We start from the raw sequence: 27,575 nt of genomic DNA on the forward strand, positions 1-27,575 counted from the left end.
CATGTTTTCTGCAGAGCAATGTTCAGTATTTGACTCAATAGCTGATTGGTGGATCAAGAACTTTTTACGTCAAATAATTCTTTCCTTAGAGACCACTGGTTTTCTTTTTTGCTTTTTCACTCACAGGAAGGGCGGCACGGTGGCACAGTGGTTAGCACTGCTGCCTCACAGCGCCAGAGACCCGGGTTCAATTCCCGCCTCAGGTGACTGACTGTGTGGAGTTTGCACATTCTCCCCGTGTCTGCGTGGGTTTCCTCCGGGTGCTCCAGTTTCCTCCCACAGTCCAAACAAATGTGCAGGTCAGGTGAATTGGCCATGCTAAGTTGCCCATAGTGTTAGATAAGGGGTAAATGTAGGGGTATGGGTGGGTTGCACTTCGGTGGGTTGGTGTGGACTTGTTGGGCCGAAGGGCCTGTTTCCACACTGTAAGTAATCTAATAAATTAAAAAAAAGAGTGATGGTCAGAGATGCTTTTTGTTTGCAGATTTCTTTAAATGCACTTCATTTACAGGTCGATAACAAACTGCAGCTGAGCCAATGTAAAGGCTGTCATTAGATAACTTTTCCTTAACTTCAAGACTCCTGGTGTCAATCTGTCTCACAAAGAATCTACCTCACTGTCCTGAAGATGAATATTGTCATGTCCAAGTAGAGTATATACCACACAACCCCACTTGACCTCCACACTGCACCCGCAGTACTTTTTTGGTGTGTAGCAGGGTCCAACTTCCATTTTCCAGTTCATAGTCTGAAAAGGAAATTACATGGGTCTTTACACTGTGCTCATCTAATTCCAGCCTCTTAACCATTCCCAATTTTAAGATCTCATCATAGGTTTCCATTTATCAATTGCACCGGCCTCAAGCACTAAACCTCTCTGTTTCTTTACCATACTTTTCCACCTTAAGATATTCTTTAGAATATCGTTGACAGATGTTTTGGTCTTCATTCCTTAGTGGTACATACTGTCATGTCAGATTGTATCATTTAAAGCCTCAATCACCTGCCTTGGGATGTTTATTATGTTAAGAGTGCAATGTCATTACATGTTGCTCTTGTTATACTTACAATCCATTACATCATGGATTGCTACAAGTTACCCTTGCACAGACGTGTTGTGATTGTCTTGTGTCCACATCTGCCTCCACTATTGCTCCTGTGAAGGTGTTTGATATTAGCAACATGTGGGGAGCAATCTGCCGCGCTTTGGCTGAGGGCACTTGAGATGGTCAACAAAGATTCCTCTAGCTCTCAAGAACCTGACTACAGGCTGTTGGGTCTGAGGCCTCAACAATGACTGACCACCTACAAATGTATGTCTGGTCTTCCGTATCCCTCTGGGGTAGAGAATTTCAGACATCCACTATCCTCTAAGGAAAAGAAATTTTCATCTTGGCCCTAAGTGGTTTGGCCCTAACTTTGAACTTGTATCCGTTTTTTCTAGATTCTCCAACCAGGGGAATCATATTACCAGTAGCTAACTTGCAGCATTTTGTAGGTCTAAGCCACATCTCCTCTCATTTTTTGAGACTCAAGAGAACACAGGCCTGCTTTCTTCAATCTCCCTTCAGAGGACAACCTGCACAAATAAGAATCATTGCACCTATTTGATGTCCCCACTGAAGATTTGGTTAGGCAACCGTGGTGAGCTGGTTAACCCTAACCCTAACCCTCTGGAACATGTGCAACATGTTACTTAGCTGGATGTAGCACCCGAATGGATAAGGTCAATTTCTAAATGTTCGTTTTGATCACTGCAGCTATTGGAACCATCCTACCCACACAGCCCTGAGATGAGCTAATGATTCACTGACCTCCAACCTTTCTCTTCCCCTGCACCTGACTTACAGTCTGGGCAACCTCTGATTGGTCCTGGCTCACTAATCTCTCACAGCGCCAAAATCCCCAAAGCAGACTTCAATATTCAATTGGTGGGCGGCATGGTGGCACAGTGGTTAGCACTGTTGCCTCACAGTGCCGGAGACCCGGGTTCAATTCCCGCCTTAGGCGACTGACTGTGCACGTTCTCCCCGTGTCTGTGTGGGTTTCCGCCGGGTGCTCCGGTTTCCTCCCACAGTCCAAAGATGTGCAGGTCAGGTGAATTGGCCATGCTAAATTGCCCATAGTGTTAGGTAAGGGGTAACTGTAGGGGTATGGGTGGGTTGCACTTCGGCGGGTCGGTGTGGACTTGTTGGGCCGAAGGGCCTGTTTCCACACTGTAATGTAATTTAAATCTAAAGTTACTGCCAGTTGAAGCTTGTGTTCCTCCTCTGATTGGCATTCCTTCCACCCATCACCCAAGACACAGAGGAGAAAACTAGTAAAAAACCCAGTATTACTTGGAAGTGAATTTACTGATCATAGTGGGGCTCCATTTTGAACTATACAAGTCAACGCAGACTGGTAGGTCTTATTCGTCAGTTTTGACAGTTTTGGAGACATAGAGACCCTACTCACCCTGATCCCCTGAATCCATGCTTCCCTGAGATCTGGTCTCTTGCCCAATCTGTAGAAGATCATCACCCAACCTCATTAAAATTTCATGGTACCATCATGGCCTTATTCTGTTGCGTCCTTCATAGGGGAATAAAATCCACAGTCCAATTCCTGAACCTTCCTTTATTATTTTTCATGTGCAAGATAAACTGTCTATGTAAAAGGCGCAATAATGAAAATGGTCATTCCTAACACTGAGACATAGAATGTTTTAAAGTAATTGCAGAAAAGTAACACCATTGGTCAGAAACCCAATTTGAATTGGGCTTCCATACATTCAATTAAAGAGAAATTATTCCTTTGATTGCCACCACACAGGATGTAATGTGTTACAATTAAATGAATCTGTGCTTTTGAGATCCAGGAGGGGAAAGTGATGACTGCAGATGCTGGAGCGTCAGAGTTGAGAGTGTGGTGTTAGAAAAGCTCAGCAGATCAGGCAGCACCTACGAAGCAGGAGAATCGACTCCCCAGCTGCTTGGCTGCTGCTTGACCTGCTGTGCTTTTCCAGCACCACAGGCATTTGAAGCTTATATGGAGTCATAGCAATTTATTGCTTTATTGCCAACTAGTGCTTTGATCAAACAACAAAGCAATATGTTCAACAAGAATATTTACCATCTTTAGTTTGTTTTCCACATGTGGAATGGTATTAGAACAGTGATATGGAATATACTAGTAGCAAAATAGTGAAAATAACACAGCAAAGCTTTGCCTCAGTGATGCATGGGCATCTGGTGCTGACACCTGAAAGTATGACTGAGAAGTAGGCGGTTTTCAGTGTTTGTCTTATTTTATGTTGTTGGGCACATCTAATCTCGACTGTGTTCAGGTTCTGTTGCGGTTTGCTGCATATATTAGTAGCCACAGATTCCCTGGTGGTCTGTGGGTGGAATAATCAGCTGAGGCATGCAGTTCCTTGCCGACACTGAGCATCTGCAGCAAACATTCCTTAACTGATTCAGGGTGCTTTTACCCCATGTAATGTGCACCCTCCATCTTATTTTATTTTATCTGTAGTCTGGGAACCAGCTTGTGTGAAAAATGGTGAATAAATTAAATCATAGCATTCCACATACTGAAAAAATGTTGGTTTCTATAGAGACACATGTCAAAAATGTGCCTGTGGCTTTGCTCCATTGTAGACAAATCTTTTTTTTTACTCCAAACAGAACATTACAACAAGGAGTCCTGCAAAAATTGGCTTTAGAGCAATAGTTTAGGTGTTAATTCAGACATTTTCAGTGGGATATGAATTGAAATGAATCTAAATACTAATCCCTAGGTTTGTGCACCAGTACTCAAATATTCAAAGCTCAGCAATAGTGGCTGTGCTGATCATAAAAGTTAAGTGAGCTTGTTCACGTCTGTTTTACCCTAAGTTATTAATCTGTGTGTTGGACCTCAAAGCTCCTCGGTCCAGATGTCTACAAAATCCTTCAGGCCTTTGATAATATTCAGGTATTTTGTTGAAATTACACTTTTTCAAACCACCAAGCTTTGCTGCTAACACAAAGCCCTCAAGTAAGGATTCCTTTCTATTTTTGTAATGACTTGGCTTATTATCCTAATGCAGGCTTCAACCTTGAATTTTACAATCCCTTTACCTGAACAGGTAGGCCTTAAGGACATGTGATGTTGGCCTTCAATTGCCTCCACATGAGAGTGCCAACCTGTAGACATATGCTCAATGTCCCTATGCAGCCTGCAGTTGAAGTGGCTGTGAACATAGGCTGTTAAATTGACAGTGCCAACCCTCAGGTAAGTTGCCAATGGTGAAGAGGAGAACGATTTGGGGTGGCAACCAGTAAAGTGCACAGTTTGGCTGGAAAAGTGAACTGAGGAAGGTTAAAGCCCAACCAAGGGTGTAGAGTAAAATATTCCTGGTCTCATTCTGCTGCTAAAGAGAATTTAAGAGAGAACAAGACCGTATGACATTACATCACTTCCCATGATGATGAATATTCTATATCATTAGTGTAGACATCAAGTTTATTGAAGATATAGAGGAGCTGCTGAGGTAACCAGTGATTTCACTGTAAGCTCAATAGTCATGTATTAGTGATCTGCTAGGATGCTGAATCCTGCACAACATGCTGCCCTGTAGCCTTACAATCATGTAGAGTATATGAATTAACATTGTTTAACTATAGCTTAGAAGTAGGTCTGAGCTTATATGAAGACTTAAAGAATTCACAATTCAACACGATCAAATAATTGACATCACATTGTCAGAGCAAACCCTTTATACAAATACATTTAGATTTAGATTTAGGTTTTTATTGTCATGTGTATTCAAGTACAGAAGTGCAGGAGTACAGTGAAAAGTGTATAATGTTGCCACATGTAACAGCTGCTCCTTTTTTGAGGTATTTTAGGTGTTGGAGGTGATTTCCTTGAATTCCAGGAGCAGCATTTACTGTTTCTTTGCTGTTGCATTGTTTTGGAACTTTGGAAAAAAAAAGTCAAAATACAGCAGTTTTAAAGGAGAGAAGAACAGACAAAAGAAGCACATGGTGAGGTCAGTACAGGTGAAAGGGAGAGAAAGAAACTGACACCATAGTGTACCTGCACAGTTGCTGCCTTTGCTATTTGAGTTCACGTATCGCTGAACACCGGAGTGCGCCTGGGAAAATTAACACACAATGAAATTCATAACTGATCATGGAGGAACTGTTTGGGTGAACTTCACAGCACAGAATCAGGTAATTAATTTTTTTAAGTGGCCTACAGAAAGTCTGCAGTAGTGAGTAGAGTGGGTTCATCCTTGATTATATTTTTTTTGAGATATGTCTCTTGATTAAACTTAAAATATAAGCCATAACTCTTCATTTAACCTGGGGCAGTGTTTGTAGAGGAATAAGATGGTGTTATTTTCTGGGTCTGTAGATTGTGAAGGAGCAAAAATGGCCTTTAGTAGAATGATATGTGCTTCTTGTCAGATATGGGAGTTTAAAGAGTTTAAGGGTTACTGTGGATTTTATCTGTAATAAATGCTATTGGTTGTGAATCTTATCAGATTGAATGGATCAGTTGGCGAGACAGTTAGAAGCAATGAGGAATTTGCAACAGCAACAGTATGTGATGGAAGGGGGGAAAAGTCTCAGTTACAGTCACATAGATGGGTTAACTCCAGGAAAGGTAAGAGAGGTAGGCACCTAGTGCAGGAGTCTTCTGTGGCTAGACCCATTCCAAACAGGTATGTTGTTTTGGAAAATGTAGGGGGTGATAGATTCACAGGGGAATGTAGCATGAACAGCCAAGTTTCTGGTATTGAGACTGGCTCTAATGCAACAAGGGGTACGTTGAGTTCCAAGAGATCAATTGTGGAGATTCACTGGTCCGAGATACAGACAGACGTTTCTTTGGCCGGCAGTGAAAAATCAGAATGATGTGTTGCTTCCCTGGTGCCAGGGTTAAGGATGTCTCAGAGAGGGTGCAGAATGTTTTCAAGGGGAGAGGGGCCAGCAAGAGGTCATTGTCCACATTGGAACCAACGACATAGGAAGGGAAAAGGTTGAGATTCTGAAGGGAGATTACAGAGAGTTAGGCAGGAATTTTAAAAAGGAGGTGCTCGAGAGTAGTAATATCTGGAATACTCCCAGTGCTACGAGCTAGTGAGGGCAGGAATAGGAGGATAGAGCAAATGAATGAAAGGCTGAGGAGCTGGTGTATGGGAGAAGGATTCACATTTTTGGATCATTTGAATCTCTTTTGGGGTAGAAGTGACCTGTACAAGGAGGACAGATTGCACCTAAATTGGAAGGGGACTAATATACTGACAGGGAAATTTGCGAAAGCTGCTCGGGAGGATTTAAACTAGTAAGGTGGGGGAGGTGGGACCCAGGGAGATAGTGAAGAAAGAGATCAATCTGAGATGGACACAGTTGAGAGCAGAAGAGAGTCAAATATTCAGGGCATGCAGGGACAAGGTAGAACTAATAAATTAAACTGCATTTATTTCAATGCAAGGGGCCTAACGGGGAAGGCAGATGAACTCAGGACATGGTTAGGAACATGGGACTGGGATATCATAGCAATTACAGAAACATGGCTCAGGGATGGGCAGGACTGGCAGCTTAATGTTCCAGGATACAAATGCTACAGGAAGGATAGAAAGGGAGGCAAGAGAGGAGGGGGAGTGGTGTTTTTGGTAAGGGATAGCATTACAGCTGTGCTGAGGGAGGATATTCCTGGAAATACATCCAGGGAAGTTATTTGAGTGGAACTGAGAAATAAGAAAGGGATGATCACTTTATTGGGATTGTATTATAGACCCCTTAATAGTCAGAGGGAAATTGAGAAACAAACTTGTAAGGAGATCTCAGCTATGTGCAAAAATAATAGGGTGATTATGGTAGGGGATTTTAACTTTCCAAACATAGACTGGGACTGCCATAGTGTTAAGGGTTTAGATGGAGAGGTATTTATTAAGTGTGTACAAGAACATTTTCTGAATCAGTATGTGGATGTACCTACATGAGAAGGAGCAAAACTTGACTTACTCTTGGGAAATAAGGCAGGGCAAGTGACTGAGGTGTCAGTGGGGGAGCACTTTGGGGCCAGCAACGATAATTCTATTAGATTTAAAATAGTGATGGAAAAGGATAGACCAGGTCTAAAAGTTGAAGTTCTACAATGGAGAAAGGCCAATTTTGATGGTATTAGGCAAGTACTTTCAAAAGCTGATTGGAGGCAGATGTTCGCAGGTAAAGGGACGGCTAGAAAATGGGAAGTCTTCAGGAATGAGATAATTGGAGTCCAGAGAAAGTATATTCCTGTCAGGGTGAAAGGAAAGGCTGGTAGGTATAGGGAATGCTGGATGACTAAAGAAATTGAGGGTTTGATTAAGAAAAAAAAGAAAGCATATGTAAGGTATAGACAGGATAGATCGAGTGAATTCTTAGAAGAGTATAAAGGCAGTAGGAGTTTACTTAAGAGGGAAATCAGGAGGGCAAAAAGGGGACATGAGATAGCTTTGGCAAATAGAATTAACGAGAATCCAAAAGGTTTTTACAAATATATTAAGGACAAAAGGGTAACTAGGGAGAGAATAGGGCCCCTCAAAGATCAGCAAGGTGGCTTTTGTGTGGAGCCTCAGAAAATGGGGGGGATACTAAAGGAGTATTGTGCATCAGTATTTACTGTGGAAAAGGAAATGGAAGATATAGACTGTAGGGAAATAGATGGTGACAGCTTGCAAAATGTCCAGATTACAGAGAAGGAAGTGCTGGATGTCTTGAAATGCATAAAGGTGGATAAATCCTCAGGGCCTGATCAGGTGTACCCGAGAACTCTGTGGGAAGCTAGAGAAGTGATTCCTGGGCCTCCTGCTGAGATAGGAGAAAGTGAGGTCTGCAGATGCTGGAGATCAGAGCTGGAAATGTGTTGCTGGAAAAGCGCAGCAGGTCAGGCAGCATCCAGGGAACAGGAGAATCGACGTTTCGGGCATAAGCCCGAAGAAGCTTATGATTCCTGAAGAAGGGCTTATGCCCGAAACGTCGATTCTCCTGTTCCCTGGATGCTGCCTGACCTGCTGCGCTTTTCCAGCAACACATTTCCAGCTCTTGCTGAGATATTTGTATCATCAATAGTCACAGGTGAGGTGCCAGAAGACCGGAGGTTGGCTAACGTGGTGCCACTGTTTAAGAAGGGTGGTAAGGACAAGCCAGGGAACTGTAGGTCAGTGAGCCTGATGTCGGTGGTGGGCAAGTTGTTGGAAGGAATCCTGAGGGACATGATGTATGTGTATTTGGAAAGGCAAGGACTGATTAGGGATAGTCAACATGGCTTTGTGCATGGAAAATCATGTCTCACAAACTTGATTGAGTTTTTTGAGGAAGTAACAAAGAGGCTTGATGAGAGCGTGGTGGTAGATGTGCTCTATATGGACTTCAGTAAGGCGTTCGACAAGGTTCCCCATGGGAGACTGATTAGCAAGGTTAGATCTCATGGAATACAGGGATAACTAGCCATTTGGATACCGAACTGGCTCAAAGGTGGAAGACAGAGGGTGGTAGTGGAAGGTTGTTTTTCAGACTGGAGGCCTGTGACCAGTGGAGTGCCACAAGGATCGGTGCTGGGTCCTCTACATTTTGTCATTTACATAAATGATTTGGATGTGAGCATAACAAGTACAGTTAGTAAATTTGCAGATGACACCAAAATTGGAGGTGTGGACAGTGAAGAAAGTTACCTCAGATTACAACAGGATCTTGACCAGATAGGCCATTGGACTGAGAAGTGGCAGATAAAGTTTAATTCAGATAAATGCGAGGTGCTGCATTTTGGGAAAGCAAATCGTAGCAAGACTTATACACTTAATGGTAAGGTCCTGGAGAATGTTGTTGAATAAAGAGACCTTGGAGTGCAGGTTCATAGCTCCTTGAAAGTGGAGTCGCAGGTAGATAGGATCCTGAAGAAGGCGATTGATATGATTTCTTTTATTGGTCAGAGTATTGAGTACACGAGTTGGGAGGTCATGTTGCGGCTGTACAGGACATTGGTTAGGCCACTGTTGGAATATTGCGTGCAATTCTGGGCTCCTTCCTATCGGAAAGATGTTGCAAAACTTGAAAGGGTTCAGAAAAGATTTACAAGGATGTTGCCAGGGTTGGAGGATTTGAGCTATAGGGAGAGTCTGAACAGGCTAGGGCTATTTTCCTTGGAGTGTCGGAGGCTGAGGGGTGACCTTGTAGATGTTTACAAAATCATGAGGGGCATGGATAGGATAAAATGACAAAGTCTTTTCCCTGAGGTGGGGGAGTCCAGAACTAGAGGGCACAGGTTTAGGGTGAGAGGGGAAAGATATAAAAGAGACCTAAGGGGCAACTTTTTCACACAGTGGGTGGTACATGTGTGGAATGAGATGCCAGAGGAAGTGGTGGAGGCTGGTACAATTGCAACACTTAAAAGGCATTTGGATGGGTATATGAATAGGAAAGGTTTGGAGAGATATGGGCCAGGTGGGACTAGATTGGGTTGGGATATCTGGTCGGCATGGACGAGTTAGACCGAAGGGTCTGTTTCCATGCTGTACATCTCTATGACTGGTGCCATCTTCGGTACAAAGGTACTTAGGTACAAAAAACTTAGGTAAAAATTAGTAAAAGAAACCACGTTAGAAAAAGTTAAGCATTACCTTCATAGAATAAGTAGAAAAATGAATTAATAAAGTAATAACTAATATTACTTTTTATAATAAACTAGAAGAATAAAGGAATTAATTTAAAGTTCAGCAGTCTTTGATGAGTTCTCCACTTAGCTCCCACATCGGGAGATCTCAGCTTCTTGTACATCATGAATACTGGGTGACCTCCCTCACCCCCCACAAAGCCAACGCTGTTGCTAATGTTGAAGCTGCCTCCTACCCAATCTCCTCCTGCTGCCTCCAGAACATGCCCAGGCAGGACCCAGTCACACGCTGAGATACCGACATGGTCGGCTCGGAGACTGGGCCAAGAGACTGCCAAGGTTCAGGCCGGGCCGAGATCAGGAATGAAGAAAAAAAGTGAAGAAAAATCAAGAGAGGAAAAAGAAAAGGAAAAAGAAGAGAAAGAAGCAAGAAACAAACAGATGGAGCATATGAGCTCTGTCTGGTGTCCTACTTCACTGCCATGGGGTTCGGAGAGCAGTGGGGTGATCATGTATGGCAGCCGCTCGCTGCCAGAACTTTAACATGAAACCAGGAGGAGCAGTCTAACTCCCCATGGCTCTGTATTCTGGTATGACATCTTCATAACATTTTTTACTGGCAGTCAGATGTCATCTTCCAGTTGTAATCCTGAGGTGTTATCCTGTGAACATTGGTTTTGGAGACTTTTGAGTGGGAATGAATGTAAGTTCTTATCATCCAGAAGAAAATAGAAGGCCTCAATATCCAATGATACCATTACATTTTTTTCAGGCACTGAAAAGGCTTCAGTATGCTGGACAGCAGTGGCATGCTTATTACAAGCCAGATGTGTGTCACTCATTACATTGATTTAGGCAAGAGAACTATTGTTCAGGTCCCATACATGAAACCAGTGGTGCAACTCATAGCAAAAAGGAAGCAGCCAATATATTTTTCATGTTCTCAATGCTGAGTGGGGTTACTCTAAACAAAAGCGATAGATTAGCTGTGTTTGGGAAAACAAAATCTACTTGCAAGCTAATGAGAGATCCATCTATGGGACTCTGGAGTCTGCCACCAAAAAAATGTAAAGGTTTTTTTTTTCTTAACAAATGGTGAGATGATTGTGAAAGGTGTAGGAGTGCACTCCTCACAGAACAAATGGTTTGAAGTCTGGCTCGGCTGCACTCGGTCCCCCGCTGATCTCAGGACCTCGACCAGAGGGATTAACTTGTTGTCTGTCAGAAGTTACACAATCAATGTTTGCAAACTACAAGCTCATTTTAAATGAGGTCTAACATGGAATTTCAATTGACCCTTAAACTTAGTTGTTCAAGCCCATTAATTGTTCCCCATAACCAATTTGCCAGCAAAATTCAACTTCTTCCCCATGCATGACAACTGTATAGCTTCTCATCGTAGAGTGTTGCTCATTGTTTATATTAATTATATATTAAATTAATTAATTTAGTAAACCTTCCAGCAAACTCAAAACAGAAAATAAAATTTCGGTATTCTCCTGATCTCTACCACAATTTTGGTAGAAGGCTCCTCAGAGGCTCACATTACTTACAATACTACTTTGATTATCAATCTTAGACATGCTCATGCTTTCAATAACACTGCACAGAAATTTTACAATTAGCTAGTTTTTGATTGACAAAAATATCACAAGACCAGCACTAATTTGACTGTAACTTGCTCTTTCAGAGGAAACAAGGTTAAAATGTTTCCCTCAGCACGATATATTAAGCTGAAATCTCTAGGAAACACATTTATTTTTTTAAAATGTTAGCCATTTCAAAACACAAAATGTAACACCATTAAATGTGGCAAGAAGGAAAAACGTATAGATTTCTACAAATGAAAGATTCTTTAATGCTGAAGTTCACACATTCAATTGATGTTAGTGTCCTGGGCAGTTGTGTATCTTGTCATATTTCTGACAAAGGTACATTTGTGAAGTATTTGTTTTCAAGTTCAGGCTGAAAGTTCAGAATTAGTGCCCTTTAATTTAATTTTCCTGGGGGTGAAATTTGCCCAAGATATAAATACGTTGGTTAAGTGCTGTTCCACAAGGATCAGTGTTTGGGTTACTTGTGTAACAACTTAAAAACAATTAGACCCTGAATGGCAGACTATAGATACAACTGTGAATTCAGTGACTAAAGTGAAAAAACAGAGTGGACAATAATAAACTTTAGAATGGGCATGTAATTGGCAAATTAATTCCAATATAAATATATACGAGCCATTCTATTTTGGTAGAAAGAATAATGAGACACATACTCCTTGGAGAATAAGAGTTTAAATACAACAGAGGAACAGAAGGGGTGAGAGGTGCTGATACACAAATCAGCAAAAGCAGCAAGTCAGCTTAGTAATATCATAAGAAAAGCAAACAAAATACGTAATTTATTTCTAAAGGGAAATGGGTGCATTAGCAGAGATATAATGAGTGTGAGGTAGGAAAGAAAAGAGACAAGAATAGATACTGCTGGTAAAGCTTAGCAGGTCTGGCAGCCTCTGTGGAGAGGAATCAGAGTTAATGTTTCGGGTTGAGTGATCCTTCCACAGACCCCTTGTGAGGAAGGGTCACTCGACTTGGGATGCTAACTCTGATTTCTCTCTCTATCGATGTTGCCAGACCTGCTGAGATTTTCTACCAATCTCTATTTTTGTCTCTGATTTACAGCATCTGCAGTTCTTTCAGTTTTTATTTCGTAGCAAAGAGAAGTTTGTTGAGTTTCACAGTGCTGGCAGTTGCTCCTGACCCTGGAGATGGGGCTGAACCAAGTGGTGACATTAGACTAGGCTGATAGTTTCTGGTGGTGTAGTCTCCTCTGCTAATCGTCCAGAAAGAGGACAGCTCTATGTTGGCACCATATGCCCATCTGAACCTCCTGGTCAGTGTCAATCAAATGTAGTGACATCTTCCCTTTCCGCCACCATGTTCTAACTCGACCTATCCACAAGCAGGGCAGCTTTGGAAAAACTATGCTCTTCCATGTGCACAATGGGCTTTTAGAGATGGCATGGGTGCAAGAGTTGCTGGTTTTTCAGCAGACAAGCATTGAGTGGTAAGTTCTGAGAATGCTATGTAGTAAGAAGGGACAGACTTCAATGTGAGAGATATTATAGTGGTGGGGTAGCTACTTAAGGAAAGAATTTAGTAAGAAAGGGGGAGAAAGCCCACTCAGCCACATGTTCAAAATCCATCCAGAAAACTCAACACACCTCAGAATTAGCCAAAATATGCAAGATTCAATTGCATGCGTCCATGCTAGTCTATATATTTACTCTCACAGACTTATTGAAGGAATAATATTCGGGATTTAATCCAAAACTGTATCCTACCTGAGGTGAATTTCTTCTTTACAGTTAAATGCTTCACTGGATTTCATAATCAATTCAAATAAGGAACTAATTTCAGATGGAGTATATGTAACATTTTGGCAAACGTTAGAGCATATAATTAATGCTGCTGGCACTTGTAGATAAGTAAGACACGTATGACATTTATATTTTTCTGTTGCTTTATCTCTGGTCAGAAAACTGTAATTTCTGCACAATTCTTGTTTTAAAACCAAATTTCTACATCTGAATCATCCAAACTTTTAAATGGTTGGTAAATGTTTTAAAAAAGTCACAAGATCTGCCAATATGGTTATGATGAGAGATGATTCCTTTCTATTTTAGAGTCAATCTGATCATCCATTATGCCTGCAGCATTTCTGCACATGGAGAATTTAGGTCAAAATGTCTGAACCATCTGTAACACAGAAAAAAAGAAATTGTGGTTTCATACAAATTTTATCTGAAGTGTACAATAGAAAACATTTTCCATTGCTTTAGCGAAGTTCAAATATTTGTTACAATAAATATAAAGCATTGACAGTGTCAGTTGACACCATTTTTGAGTTTTAAGAAATAAATCATGAATTACGATGATTAAAACTACATTGCTGAGAAAGGACATATTGAACATATTTGCAAAATGTGCTTCTGAAAATGTATGTTTCTGAAACATAATGGTATGCTTTGCTGAAGTGGTGTTCAATCCTTACCGCATGTAGAAATGAAGGCGGGAGCCACAGTGTCTGCATCCTGCCAACAGGAGAGATGATATTTTGTGGAATACCAGCATCAAAGAGTGAAGTAAGAAGCTTACAAAATGTCAATCTCCATGCACTCATGGCAGAATCCAAGTTGCAAAGTCTATAGTCATAACTTTCTTTCAACACTTCATAGAAGGTCACCGTTGCATACTCCAGTTTTTGGAACAAAAGATAATGGGTGTGAATTTGGTGAGCCATGATATTCAAGGCTCGATCAATGACAGACTAAAAATGAAAAGGCAACCACTTCCACTCAGTTGTTAATTTTGCAACTTGATTTTCTGCAAGATATACCATCTGGTGATTCAAGCTTCCAGCTAAATGAACTGTTGGAAATTTCAGCAAGGTGAAATTCATGAAAATGTTCTTTGAAAGCTTTATTTGGTTCTTCCTGATAAAGAAGAACCAAATTCTTCTCAGTCATAAAGTCAAAGAGTCGTGGAGTCACAGAGGTCTGAACCACAGATAAAAAGTCCCTAGGTGTAAAGTGGCAAGAATATGATGCAAATTATATTTTATGGTGTAACCATTCAAGCTATTTCCTATTCCCATTATCAACTACAGGAAGTACACATATGGCCATTTCAAACATTATTGAGGGATCTTGAACCTCAGCCTTTCTCAAGTAAGGCAACCACAGAAGGCACGCATGGCTATGGGCCAAGTGTTGGAAAATGGGATTGGAATAGTTAGCTGGTTGTTTTTAACTGTGGATGGTATAGGAGAAGGGACTTTTTATCTGTGGTTCAGACCTCTGTGACTCCACGACTCTTTGACTTTATGACTGAGAATACTTTAGATGTTCCATTCTGTACTTTGCATTGGAATAGACAGAAACGTTTTAACACATCTGTAGTAGTTCATAGATTGTACTCAGTCACTTTTTTGATAACTTTAAGCCAGGCTTTTTTTTTTGTTCAGTGTTATTGACTGATAATCCTTCAAATTACTATACAATCATACATAATTAAGTAAAATCTTTTTTCTATTTTAACAAAAACTCATCCATATATACAAGATTAGAATAAACATACCTTCATGAATCAAGTGACAATCTAATCATTCAAAATAGAAACATATGAATTCAAAGCAAAAATTCAGCCCCTTGAGTCTGGTCCACTTTTAAATAAGGTCATAGCTGATCTGGCTATGTTTTAAATGACATATTCCCATCGACCACTGATAATTTGGATTCCCTTGCCAAACAAGAATCTATCTACCTCCACCTTAAACTGCCTTTTGAGGTAGATCCTTGCAAAATCACACAACCCTCTGACAGACAAATATTCTCCTCATCTCTGTCTCAAGCTCAGCAGTGCGGGGAGGGCTAGTCTACGTGTGGAAAGCCCACAGCATAGAGAGACTGCAGATTATAGAAGGACTGGAACGTTTAACTTTCAACTTTATTTCTTTATCTTCCTAATTTACAGCACGAAGAACTGTAATGTAGAACTTTTATTTCTCTATTTTTGTATATAATCTATTTTAGAACCAAAGATCTGTATGTAGGTACTTTCTATCTAAAATGGCACTTTGTGTGGTGACATTGTTCACATTTCACTGTATTCTGTACTTGAGTACACATGACAATAAACCTGCATCCCACAGTTCTGGACTCACACGAAGCTGAAACATCCTTTCTACGCCAGCCTTGCCAAGACTATTATTCAGGATCTCATACACTTTAATCAAGTCAACTCACATTTTTCTAAACTTCAATAGATTAATGTATATAGATTAATGTGAAGGCTCCCAGAATCAGAGGACAAAGTTAAAAATCACAACACCAGCTTATAGTGCAACAGGTTTATTTGGAGGCACTAACTTTCGAAGCACTGCAAAAGCTAGCACCTCCAAATAACCCTGTTGGACTATAACCTGGTGTTGTGTGATTTTTAACTTCGTCCACCCCAGTCCAACACCAGCACCTCCAAATCAGAATCAGAGGAGTGAGATTACAGATCAGTTCCTTACTTTACTGTACATGGGCATGTTTGGTTCTACATTCTTATCTCTTAATTCCTTTCTAGGCATAGCTGCATCTTGCATACAAGTCTGGGGATCTTTTGTGCACAATTTTGTGATTTGGCAACTCAGTGTAAATCGTGAACTCTGCAGTTCTCAAGTTGTTTCTCTGAAATAAGGTGAACTCCGCTTTGGAACCCTACAACCTTTTGGACTCAATATCGAGTTCACCAATTTTAGGGTTTGAGGCACCTTCTCCCATGTCCTTACCACAGCCCCACACACCAGGCCTTGTTATCATATGGCCTGTTATTATACAGCACCGATTGTTAGTCACTAACAATTCCCATTAGTAGCTATTTATTCTCCCAGACTGATCATTGCCCATTCATTAGTCTGTCCAACTGCTCTTCTCTCTCTTTGGACTCCATCTCCACCTATTGTTTACTCCTTATCCCTCTCCCAACCTATCTTCTACAGATAAACCAATTTCTTCCTAGCTACCATTCAGGTCTGGAGACGGGCCCGAAATGTTAACTCTGATTTCTCTTCACAGATGTTGCCAGACCTGCTGAGTCATTTCAGCAATTTCTGGTTTTGTTTCTGATTTTCAGCATCTGCACTTCAGTTTTATTATAGTGTGCATGTTTGATGAGAATACACCATCTTCTTTTTGTCGTACCTATGTGAATTTTTTTGCATTTTTTGAAAAAAGCAATGCAGTAAGAGTTATGTTTACATTTTGTTTTCATGTGAGTTGAGAAAAGTATGTCATTTGCTTGGGGCTTACTTGCAGAAGTTGAAGCATTTATTTTGGATTATTTTAGGTGTATTATGATTTTTCAACTTATGTAAAACACTTTGCTGCATCAGTGATAGTTTTTACCTTGATGTGATATCAACAAGACCTGTGTGCTTTGCTACCTCACACCATAGATCCCCTCATGACACCTCCTGCATCCAATACCCTGAGAGATGATTTTTATCTTTGTTACCTGAGTTGAGCAAACTAAAGCAGAGAACAATCCAAAACATCAAATTGTGAATATTCCATGTAATCGATTTGATTTGATACATTGTCACGTGTACCTAAGTACAGTGAAAAGCTTTGATTGTGAGCAGTACAGACAGACCTGAGTAATCAAGGACATGTAGATCACAGGGTGAAAAAAGCTTGGACAGAGTAATTTTTACAGATTTAGAATTTAAAATTAAAAATGTAGAACAGTGATAAGAAATGTTTGAGTTAGATCTGCTGTAGGGAGCTCACAAGGAGTCACCTGGTATCGGCACCATCTTGAATTTTGGGATTCCAAAGGTGACTTCTATAAAACTACAAGGTATTGTTGTAATTAGATGACCGAATGTGAGCTAGTTGAAGATGGTGAAGTAGTGAACAGCATTCTCAGTGCTTTAGGTATGTAAAACAGAAACATGATTATATTTGCTTACCAAACAGACATTACATGCCAAATTTCCCGGAGGTAACTGAGAATTTTAGGAAAAAAATCTAAAAATAAGTAAGCAACACAAACACAACCATCTTTCCCATGTAAACTGGTCTTATGGTAGTTACTTGTCTAGATAAGATACCAGAGGCTGAAATTAGGCATGGATGCCATCCCAATGAACTAAATAGTTCATAATTTAAATTTAAGTATTAATTTAAACAAATGTCATTCTATTGTAATTACTGGCTAATTACACAGTGCCACAGAGCCCGACACTAAGCTGCAGTTAGAAAAAGATTTCCAATTTACATGATAGTTGGAAAGGTAATTTCCCAGCTTCTTGCTCCCTAGGGGTCTCTTACTCGCAACTAACCCATTATGTGAATAGTTGGAAAATCTTGCGCCATACACGTCTGCATTTTCAATGTGCCGTCCTGGCGGGTGAAGCTCTGCACCATCAGAAAATTGATCTTTGATGTCTTTTGCGGTCAGCCCTCGGGAATGAACCGTTACTGATTAAATAAATGCTGCTGCCTATTAATCATCCTACATGGCTTTCCTTGAAGAAAGGGACATTCTTTCTGGTATATGCATTCACTGCCGGCAACCAAACCTTCAATTTTGGAACCATTGTTGACATAATTAATAGAACTTCCTACAAAGAATGTAACTGTCACCATGTGCTGAGCGTATTTGTGAAGGCATCATGCAAGAACACTGAGCCATCCTGTTATTTACCACACTGTTACCCGTCTAAATATCTATCTCTTGGTAGCATTATGCTTAAATTCTCACATGGAGTCATTATTTTCCAGATAAACAGTAAGCCCTAAGTGGTGAAGAAGATGAAAAACCAGCAACCTAAAAAGTTCACTTGCATCACGCAAGACTTCTGGGTGTCTACTGCCCTGGGCTCTTTCACCACAATTGTAACCTTTTCAGTACTTACTCTTTAATAGATAGGCAGCCTCTGGCTCATCTCAGATTGTGTCGAGCACTTTCAAGATACCTGTTTGTACTGTGCAGCTTGTTGCTTCATTAGAAAAAATTCTCAGAATGACTCTGATTGCCTTGCAACTGGAATGAACATGTCACTGATATTGCACACCAATTGACTGCCCAAAGGATGAAAATTCATCCCATTGTTGTTCCCTCTTGGGCACAGTAACAATTTCCTTGGACATGCACTATCTCTCCTCTCCCATGTGAATACTCTTCAGTTTTTTTCAAAAGAAACTTGGTTCCTTTTTAGCATAACAAAATGTCACAAAACATTTCATGGTTGGGGCTAAGATCTAAGTTCCAAGCAGTTAAGTTTAAGACATCAAAGAAAGTCACCAGTGTTTCATGAGCATGTTGAATTTAGGCAGTGATGTGACAAGGTAAGGAGATTTATGGAATTCTTCAATATCACTGTGCCAAAGTTCTGAACGTTGTCTACTAATAGTATTGTGACTGTCCCTACATATCAAAGATTGAAGTGGTTGAAGAAGGCAGCTCACTATCAGCATCTAAGAGCAGTTAGAGATGGACAATAAATGCTGACAGAGCCCGTGATGTCCGAATCCCGTAAATGGTTTATATTTTTTAAATGATTTACTCCTGTGAATACTGTTCAGCACTCATATCAGGAAACCAACTGCAAATCAACAACAGCAGTCTCAAAAAAAAGCCACAACTTGTCCAAACATCTTTCTACTATGGCAGAACTGATCCACACCAAATAGTGTATCCTGTGACTGGCAAACAGTATAAAGCAATTGCCCATCAGTTCACAGGTTCTTGTAAAGCTGTGCACACAAGAGTGAGGGTAAGCCAACTGACCTTGGCACAGGGAGCCATTCGGATTGAGGGACTAAATAGGAATTTGGTCGTGGAGGGGACAGTGTAATTAAGAGGACAGATAAGTGTTCAGTATAGCTGTAAGCTGGACTGTCAAAGCCTGTCCTGTCTGCCTGATACCTGTGTTAAGGACATCTCCTTGAGGCTTGAGAAAAACTTGGATGGGGGGGCAGGATTCAGTTGTCATTACCACATTGACACCAATGACATTGGTAGAACTAGGAAAGAGGTTCTGCTGAAAGATCTTGAATGGTTTGGAGTTGAATTAAAAAGCAGAACCTCCAAAGTAATAATCTGTGAATGCTACTTGGGGTAACTGGCATAAGGTAAATAACGTCTAGAAGTTAAATGTATGGCTCAAAGATTTCTGTGGCTAGAATAGGTTTCAGTTTATTCAGTGGCACCAGTACTGTGGTAGTAGGGAGCTATACCGGTTGGATGACCTTGGCTTGAACTGTGCTGGGACCCATGTCCTGGCAAATTGAATAACCAGGGCTGTAGAGATTGTTTTAAACTAATTGGGGGGTAGGGCTTGGAAAAGAGAAATGTAGGCTGATCATGCTAGAAAATATGGCAGCATTATAAGACAGATATGTAAATAACAATGCCCAGAGTGGACCAGATTATACCGAAATAGAAAAACAGTGGTAAATAGGGTTAAAGTGAGCAAAATAAATGGCTCTTTACTTGAATGCTCATACTATTTGGAACAAAATTAAATGAATTAATGGCATTAATATAGATTAATGGATATGATCTTATAGTCGTCATAGAGATATGGTAAACAGGAGCTCAAAGCTGGGAACTAAATATTCAGGGGGATGTGACATTTTGAAAGGATGGTCAGGAAAGAAAGAGTGGTGGGCTAGCTAGGGTAGGACAGAGTAAAATAAAACAAAAACAAAACATGATCTTGGATCAGAAAATATAAGATCTGTACGGCTGGGGGTCAGAAATAACAGAGGAAAGAATACATTCAGAATCATCTATAGGCTAGGGAATAAATCAGGACATAATGAGGGCATGTGAAACCATTGATCATGGGTGACTTTTATCTTCTTATCAATTGGGAAAGTCAGGTTAGCAGAGGTATGAGTCATAGATTCATAGAGATGTACAGCATGGAAACAGACCCTTCGGTCCAACTCATCCATGCTGACCAGATATCTTAATTTAATCTAGTCCCATTTGCTAGGACTTGGCCCATATCCCTCCAAACTCTTCTTATTCATATACCAATCCAGATTCCTGTTAAATATTGCAATTGTACCAGCCTCCACCACTTCCATATGCGCACCACCCTCTGCGTGAAAAACCTGCCCCTTGAGTCTCTTTTATATCCTTCCCCTCTCATCCTAAATCTATGTCCTCCAGTTCTGGACTCCCCCACCCCAGGGAAAAGACTTTGTCCATTTATCCTACCCATGCCCCCCATAATTTGGAGATGCTGGTGTTGGACTGGGGTGTACAAAGTTAACAATCACACAACACCAGGTTGTAGTCCAACAGATATAATTGGAAGCACACTAGCTTTCGGAGCACCACTCCTTCATCAGATGCTGATGAAGGAGCGGCGCTCCAAAAGCTAGTGTGCTTCCAAGTAAACCTGTTGGATTATAACCTGGTGTTGTGTGATTTTTATCTTCATGCCCCTCATGATTTTATAAACCTCTATAAAGTCACCCCTCAGACCCCAATGCTCCAAGGAAAACAGCTCCAGACTATTCAATCTCTCCCTATAGCTAAAATCCTGCAACCCAGGCAATATCCTTGTAAATCTTTTCTGAACCCTTTCAGGTTTCACAACATCTTTCCAATAGGAAGGAGACCAGAATTGCACACAATATTCCAAAAGTGGCCTAACCAAAGTCCTGTACAGCTGCAACATGGCCTCCCAACTCCTGTAGGAGAAAGTGAGGACTGCAGATGCTGGAGATCAGAGCTTAAAAATGTGTTGCTGGAAAAGCACAGCAGGTCAGGCAGCATCAAAGGAGCAGGAGAATCGACGTTTCGGGCATAAGCCCTTCTTCAGGAATGAGGAGGGTGTGCCAAGCAGGCTAAGATAAAAGGTAGGGAGAGGGACTTGGGGGAGGGGCGTTGGGAATATGATAGGTGGAAGGAGGTTAAGGTGAGGGTGATAGGCCGGAGAGGGGGTGGAGGCGGAGAGGTCTGGAAGTCCCAACTCCTGTACTCAATACTTTGACCAATAAAGGAAAACCTTCTTCACTATCCCGTCTACCTGCGACTCTACTTTCAAGGAGCTATGAATCTGCACTCCAAGGTCTCTGTTCAGCAACACTCCCTAGGACCTTATCATTAAGTGTATAAGTCCTGTTAACATTTGCTTTCCCAAGGAAGAATTCGCAGAATGTACTTGGAACAGTTTCCTCAAAAAATATGTGCTGCTTCTAACCAGGGATCTGGTGATATGTAATGAGGCATGTTTAATAAATTATCTTAGATTAAAAGAACCTCTCTGAGATAGTGTCTATGACATGGTATAATTTAACATTCAGTTTGAGAGGGACTAACTTCAGTCGGAAACTTGTGCTAAGATTAAATAAGGGTTATTATCCTAGAATTAGGGCGGAGCTGGCTGGAGTGGAACAGGAAAGAAACTTTGCAGCAAAGACAGTTGATGAAAAATGGCAGACATTTAAGAAAATAGTTTGTGACCCACAACAAAGATATATCCCAGAAGAAAAAAGGATGTTATGAAAGGGATAAACCAACCATGGTTAACAAGGGAGTTAAGGCTGACACCATAATGAAAGTAAATAAAACAAATATGACAAAGATTGGGAGAATTTTAGAAACTAAAAATGGACACTAAGAGAATAATAAATTGGGAGAAGTTAAACTTTGATGGTCAGCTTGCCAGCAATATCAAGATGGACAGCAAGATCTTCTTATAAGAAGTTTAAATTTTTAAAAGTGATCATAGTCCCAGTGGACTACTTTTTGGATGGAGAGAGAGAGAGAAAGAGAGAGAGAGAGAGAGAAAGAAAGAGAAAAAGACTACTGGTTGTGATTTAATTTGAGGGTCATCAGACTGCAAGCAAGGGGTAAGGTTTAAGTCTGCATGGTAGACTCGACTGGTGCAGGAATTAAACCCAACTGTTGGCATCTCTCTGCATCGCAACTCAGCCATCCAAGCTAACCAACCCCCATATAAATACACAACTAGTAAGCGAGAGAGAGAGAGAGAGAGAGACCAAAGTAAACCTAAGCCCCCTAAAATATTGAGGCTTGGATAATAATAATGCTGAACTAAGGAATTGAAAAGGTGTTTGAATAAATATTTTGCAGTAGAAGACATTGATAGCATCCCAAAATTGCTAAGTATTCAAGAGACAAAAGGAATGGAAATAAATGCAAGAACTGTCAATAGAAAAAAATGTGCTACGAAAACTAACAGGGCTAAAAACCAATAATTCCCCTTGACCTGATGGGTTACTATAAAGAATATTAAAGGAAAGAGCTGCAGAGAGAGTGGAGGCACTGGTAACAATTGTCCAAGAATCCTTAGCTTCTGGTAATGTCCAAGAGGATTATAAAACTGCCAATTTAATATGCTTATTTAAAAAGGAAAGGAACCAAAAAAGAAAGTAATCTTGTTAATGTAATGAGTGTTACGAGGAAAATGTTAGTATCGATTGTAAAAGATATAGTAGCAGAGCATTTAGAAATACATACTATGACCAAGGAGAGGAAATCATGGCTGTCAAGTTTATTAGAATTCTTTCAGGTGGCAGCAAGCACGTCAGATAAAGGGAAACCAGTAGATGTTATAAATTTGTATTTCCAGAAAGCCTTTGAAAAAGTACCATACATTATCCTACTTTGTAGGTTGTGAGTCCATACTATATTAGCATGGATGGAGATGGCTAGTTAACAGAATTCAAAGATTTGGGATAATGGGGGCATTTTCAGGATGGCAACTTGTAGCTAGTGGAGTGCCACAGTTATCACTGCTGGGGTGACAATTATTACAATATATATGACTGACCTGGATGAAAAAAAGTGAATATATTATTGATAAGTCTGTAGATGATAAGAAAAAAAAAGTCTTGGGAAGGGAAATGGTGAGGTTGATACAAAGAGTCTGCAGACAGACACAGACAGGTTAAGCAAATGGACAGAAAGTGGACCGATGGAGAATAATATGGCAAAATGTGACCTGTACATTTTGGCAGGAAGGATAGAGGAGATGAACCCTATATAAATGGAGAAAGCTGCCAAAAGCTACAGAATAGAGGGATTTGAAAGTCCTTGTCTATAAATCATAAAAGGTTAGTACGCAAATTCCACAAGTATAAGGGAAGTAATAATGAATGTTGGGCTGTATTTCAACGGGTATGGAGTATAAAACAGGAAAGTCTTGGTAAATGTACTAGCTAAACCACGCCTGGAATACTGCCAACAATGTTGGTCTATTCATCTAAGGGAAGAATTGCTGATGTTGAAGAAAGTTCAGAGCATATTCACTCGGCTGATCCTGAGTGTAGAGTGATTGTCTTATAAAGAGAAGTTACTCATTGGAGTTTAGAAGAACGTGAGGTAACCTGAAACATATAAAATTCTTAGAGGACTTGACAGAGTACATGTGGAAAGGTCGTTTCCCCTTGTGGAAGAGGCAAGAACTGGAGTGCATAATCTCGTAATAAATATTTACCTGTTTAAGACAGAGATAAGGAGGCTTTTCCCCTCTCAGAGGTTAGTGAATCTGTGTATTAATTTTACTGCAGAAGGCTATTGAGGTTGGATTGTTAAATAAATTCAAGGATGAGATAAACATTTTTTTAATCAGTAAGGGAACCAAATGTTCTGGGAAAAGGCAGTAATGTGGAGTTGAGGATTATCAGATCAACATGATCTCTTGGAATGATGGCACAGCCTCAATAGGCTGGATGGTCTACTTCTGCTCCTATGCCTTATCTTTTATAATAATAACGTCTTTTATAATGTCAATAGCATTCAAATACACCAGAATGAATGTTGCATTTTATGTTCCATCTGAAGGATATAACATAAGGGATAATTTCCACACAGAAGCAGATCAGCGCATGATTGCCACATATATACAATTCTTACACACACAAACAACATTCTCAAATTGTATCATTGGATCAACAAAATTAAAGGTAGCAGTATGTAGAGTTCAAAGTACCTTCGGTCATCTGTCAAGCATGACGCACAACCTTACATGCCAGAAAACAGGACACACGTTTGAGTGTCTACTTGACCTTGACCTAATTGAGAAAGTTGGGAATGAACCAACTCCTTGGGTCTCACACATTAATGAGATCAAGAAACTTAAGAACATGAAGCAGATTAGAAGCTGCACCGATATGCAGCCAACAAACTAAACCATGGGGACATGAAAAACAATTGACACTGACAATCGACAATATCATAGAGAAAATGAATGGAGCTAAACATTTCATTTCACTTGATCTCAATATAGTCGTCAAATTATCTTTGCAGAAGACAAGTGGCAGATTAGATGATTGATCAGAATATAAAAAATGGCAGATGAAAAGACTGATCAGAAGAAACAAATTAGAGTATGAAAGAAAAATTTTGAAAATGGATAGCAAGAGTTTCTATTGATACCTAAAAATGAAAAGGGGAAATGAATTCAGTGTTCTTCTTTGAGAGAATGAGAATGGGAACTAATAGGAGACAATAAGGATTTAATAAGGAACTTGCACAAGGAATAAATAAATATTTTGCTTCTGTCTTCACTATAGATGATGCAAAAACATCACAGTAACAGTTAGAAATCAGCAAGTGGAAAAAAGAGAGAAATGTGGTTAAATTAAAATCGTAAGGGAAGTGGTGCTGAGCAATTCTGAGCCAAAGTCCCTTGAGCTGCCAACTCATCCTGTAAACGTGGTCATGGTGGATTGCCCGAGTATCTGCCACTTCCCACATATTGCAGTTGCAGCACATCACCTGTCCAGCCATCTCTACTCTGTTCAATTAATTAATTTAGATATTAGATATTTTAAAGGCAAATTTATAAACCATACTCTTCAGCTATAATAATGTCTCCACTTTTAAACCAATTGGCTAATCTAAAGATTCAAAAGACATACCACCAATCACCTCCTTGTTTTCCTATAGTCACTCTTTGGCTCTTATTGGAAGAAACAAGTTGAAGGGGTCTCTGCCATTGGTCTTCAGCTCCTGCAATCACAACCTTCTCATGCAGGACATCTGCTCGTCGCCTTATGAAGCCATTGACGTGCTCTCTCCAGTTGTTTGGGAAGCTGCTGACTCCACTTTCTCTCTGCTATTTCGAAAATGTTGCCCCTGTTTCATGTGGTCCTTATGAAGATAACCCTCCTGCTCTCTCTCGCACAGTTCAGAAGAACAGGATCCTACTCCTGTTCTTGAACACTCTGCTTATAGCAATGTTGACTCGATTTGCACTCCTCTTAGTCTGCCACACAGTGCCACTGGGCCATACATACACCTCCCAGTTTGCCTCACAGTGAAACTGGGCCACACATACACGTCCCAGTTTGCCTCACAGTGATACTGGGCCATACATACACCTCCTAGTCTGCCTCACACTGACACTCATTCATATATACACTTCCCAGTCTGCCTCACAGTGATACCGGGCCATACATACACCTCCCAGTTTGCCTCACAGTGATACTGGGCCACACATACACCTCCCAGTTTGCCTCACAGTGATACTGGGCCACACATACACCTCCCAGTCTGCCTCACAGTGACACTAGGCCACACATACACCTCCCAGTCTGCCTCACAGTGATACTGGGCCATACATACACCTCCCAGTCTGCCTCACAGTGATACTGGGCCATACATACACCTCCCAGTCTGCCTCACAGTGATACTGGGCCACACATACACCTCCCAGTCTGCCTCACAATGATAGTGGTTCACACATACACCTCCCAGTCTACCACACAGTGATACTGGGCCATACATACACCTCCCAGTCTGCCCCACAGTGATACTGGGCCATACATACACCTCCCAGTCTGCCTCACAATGATAGTGGTTCACACATACACCTCCCAGTCTGCCTCACAGTGATACTGGGTCATACATACACCTCCCAGTCTGCCTCACAGTGATACTGGGCCACACATACACCTCCCAGTCTGCCTCACAGTGATACTGGGTCATATATACACCTCCCAGTCTGCCTCACAGTGATACTGGGCCACACATACACCTCCCAGTCTGCCTCACAGTGATACTGGGTCATACATACACCTCCCAGTCTGCCTCACAGTGATACTGGGCCATACATACACCTCCCAGTCTGCCTCACAATGATAGTGGTTCACACATACACCTCCCAGTCTGCCTCACAGTGATACTGGGCCACACATACACCTCCCAGTCTGCCTCACAGTGATACTGGGCCATACATACACCTCCCAGTCTGCCTCACAATGATAGTGGTTCACACATACACCTCCCAGTCTGCCTCACAGTGATACTGGGTCATACATACACCTCCCAGTCTGCCTCACAGTGATACTGGGCCATACATACACCTCCCAGTCTGCCTCACAATGATAGTGGTTCACACATACACCTCCCAGTCTGCCTCACAGTGATACTGGGTCATACATACACCTCCCAGTCTGCCTCACAGTGATACTGGGTCATACATACACCTCCCAGTCTGCCTCACAGTGATACTGGGCCATACATACACCTCCCAGTCTGCCTCACAATGATAGTGGTTCACACATACACCTCCCAGTCTGCCTCACAGTGATACTGGGCCACACATACGCCTCCCAGTCTGCCTCACAGTGATACTGGGCCATACATACACCTCCCAGTCTGCCTCACAATGATAGTGGTTCACACATACACCTCCCAGTCTGCCTCACAGTGATACTGGGTCATACATACACCTCCCAGTCTGCCTCACAGTGATACTGGGCCACACATACACCTCCCAGTTTGCCTCACAGTGATACTGGGTCATACATACACCTCCAAGTCTGCCTCACAGTGATACTGGGCCACACATACACCTCCGAGTCTGCCTCACAGTGATACTGATTCAGCCATACACAGATATCCTCTGTTAGAGTGAGAAAGACACCAAAAACCAATTCCATGGTATAGCACTGCATTCAACACATGACCTGCCCTACTTGAAATGTCGTCAGTCCTTACTTTGTCTAGCTTTCTCCCTCCACCAGCCTGTTCAACTTACATCTTCAGTCAAGCTTCATTTGTTGTCATTTGTGAACTTTCTGTCTTGTTATGAGGTTTATTGACACTTCACTGGTTAGAAAATGTTTGTTATTATTGTGGTTTTTAAAGCAAAAAGCAGCAACATTTTGCTTTGGGGAAACATGGAGAACAATGAAGTGCTTGTTAAGAGTGCAGAGCTGTCTCAGCTCCAGCAGTTTGGCAGACTATAGGCACTAGCTGAAACAAATTATAATGAATTATAGGAACCACATCAAAAGATTAGTTAGATTTTGTGCTATTCGTTAGGTGCTGCAGGGAGATTGTATAACTTTACACACATTTTAAAATAGAACAATAGGAACACAGAAACCCCAACAGCTGCTT

This window comes from Chiloscyllium plagiosum, unplaced genomic scaffold (assembly GCF_037043375.1).
Source record: "Chiloscyllium plagiosum isolate Xiang-an unplaced genomic scaffold, Cpla_swu_hap1 HiC_scaffold_36, whole genome shotgun sequence".
NCBI lineage: Eukaryota > Metazoa > Chordata > Chondrichthyes > Orectolobiformes > Hemiscylliidae > Chiloscyllium > Chiloscyllium plagiosum.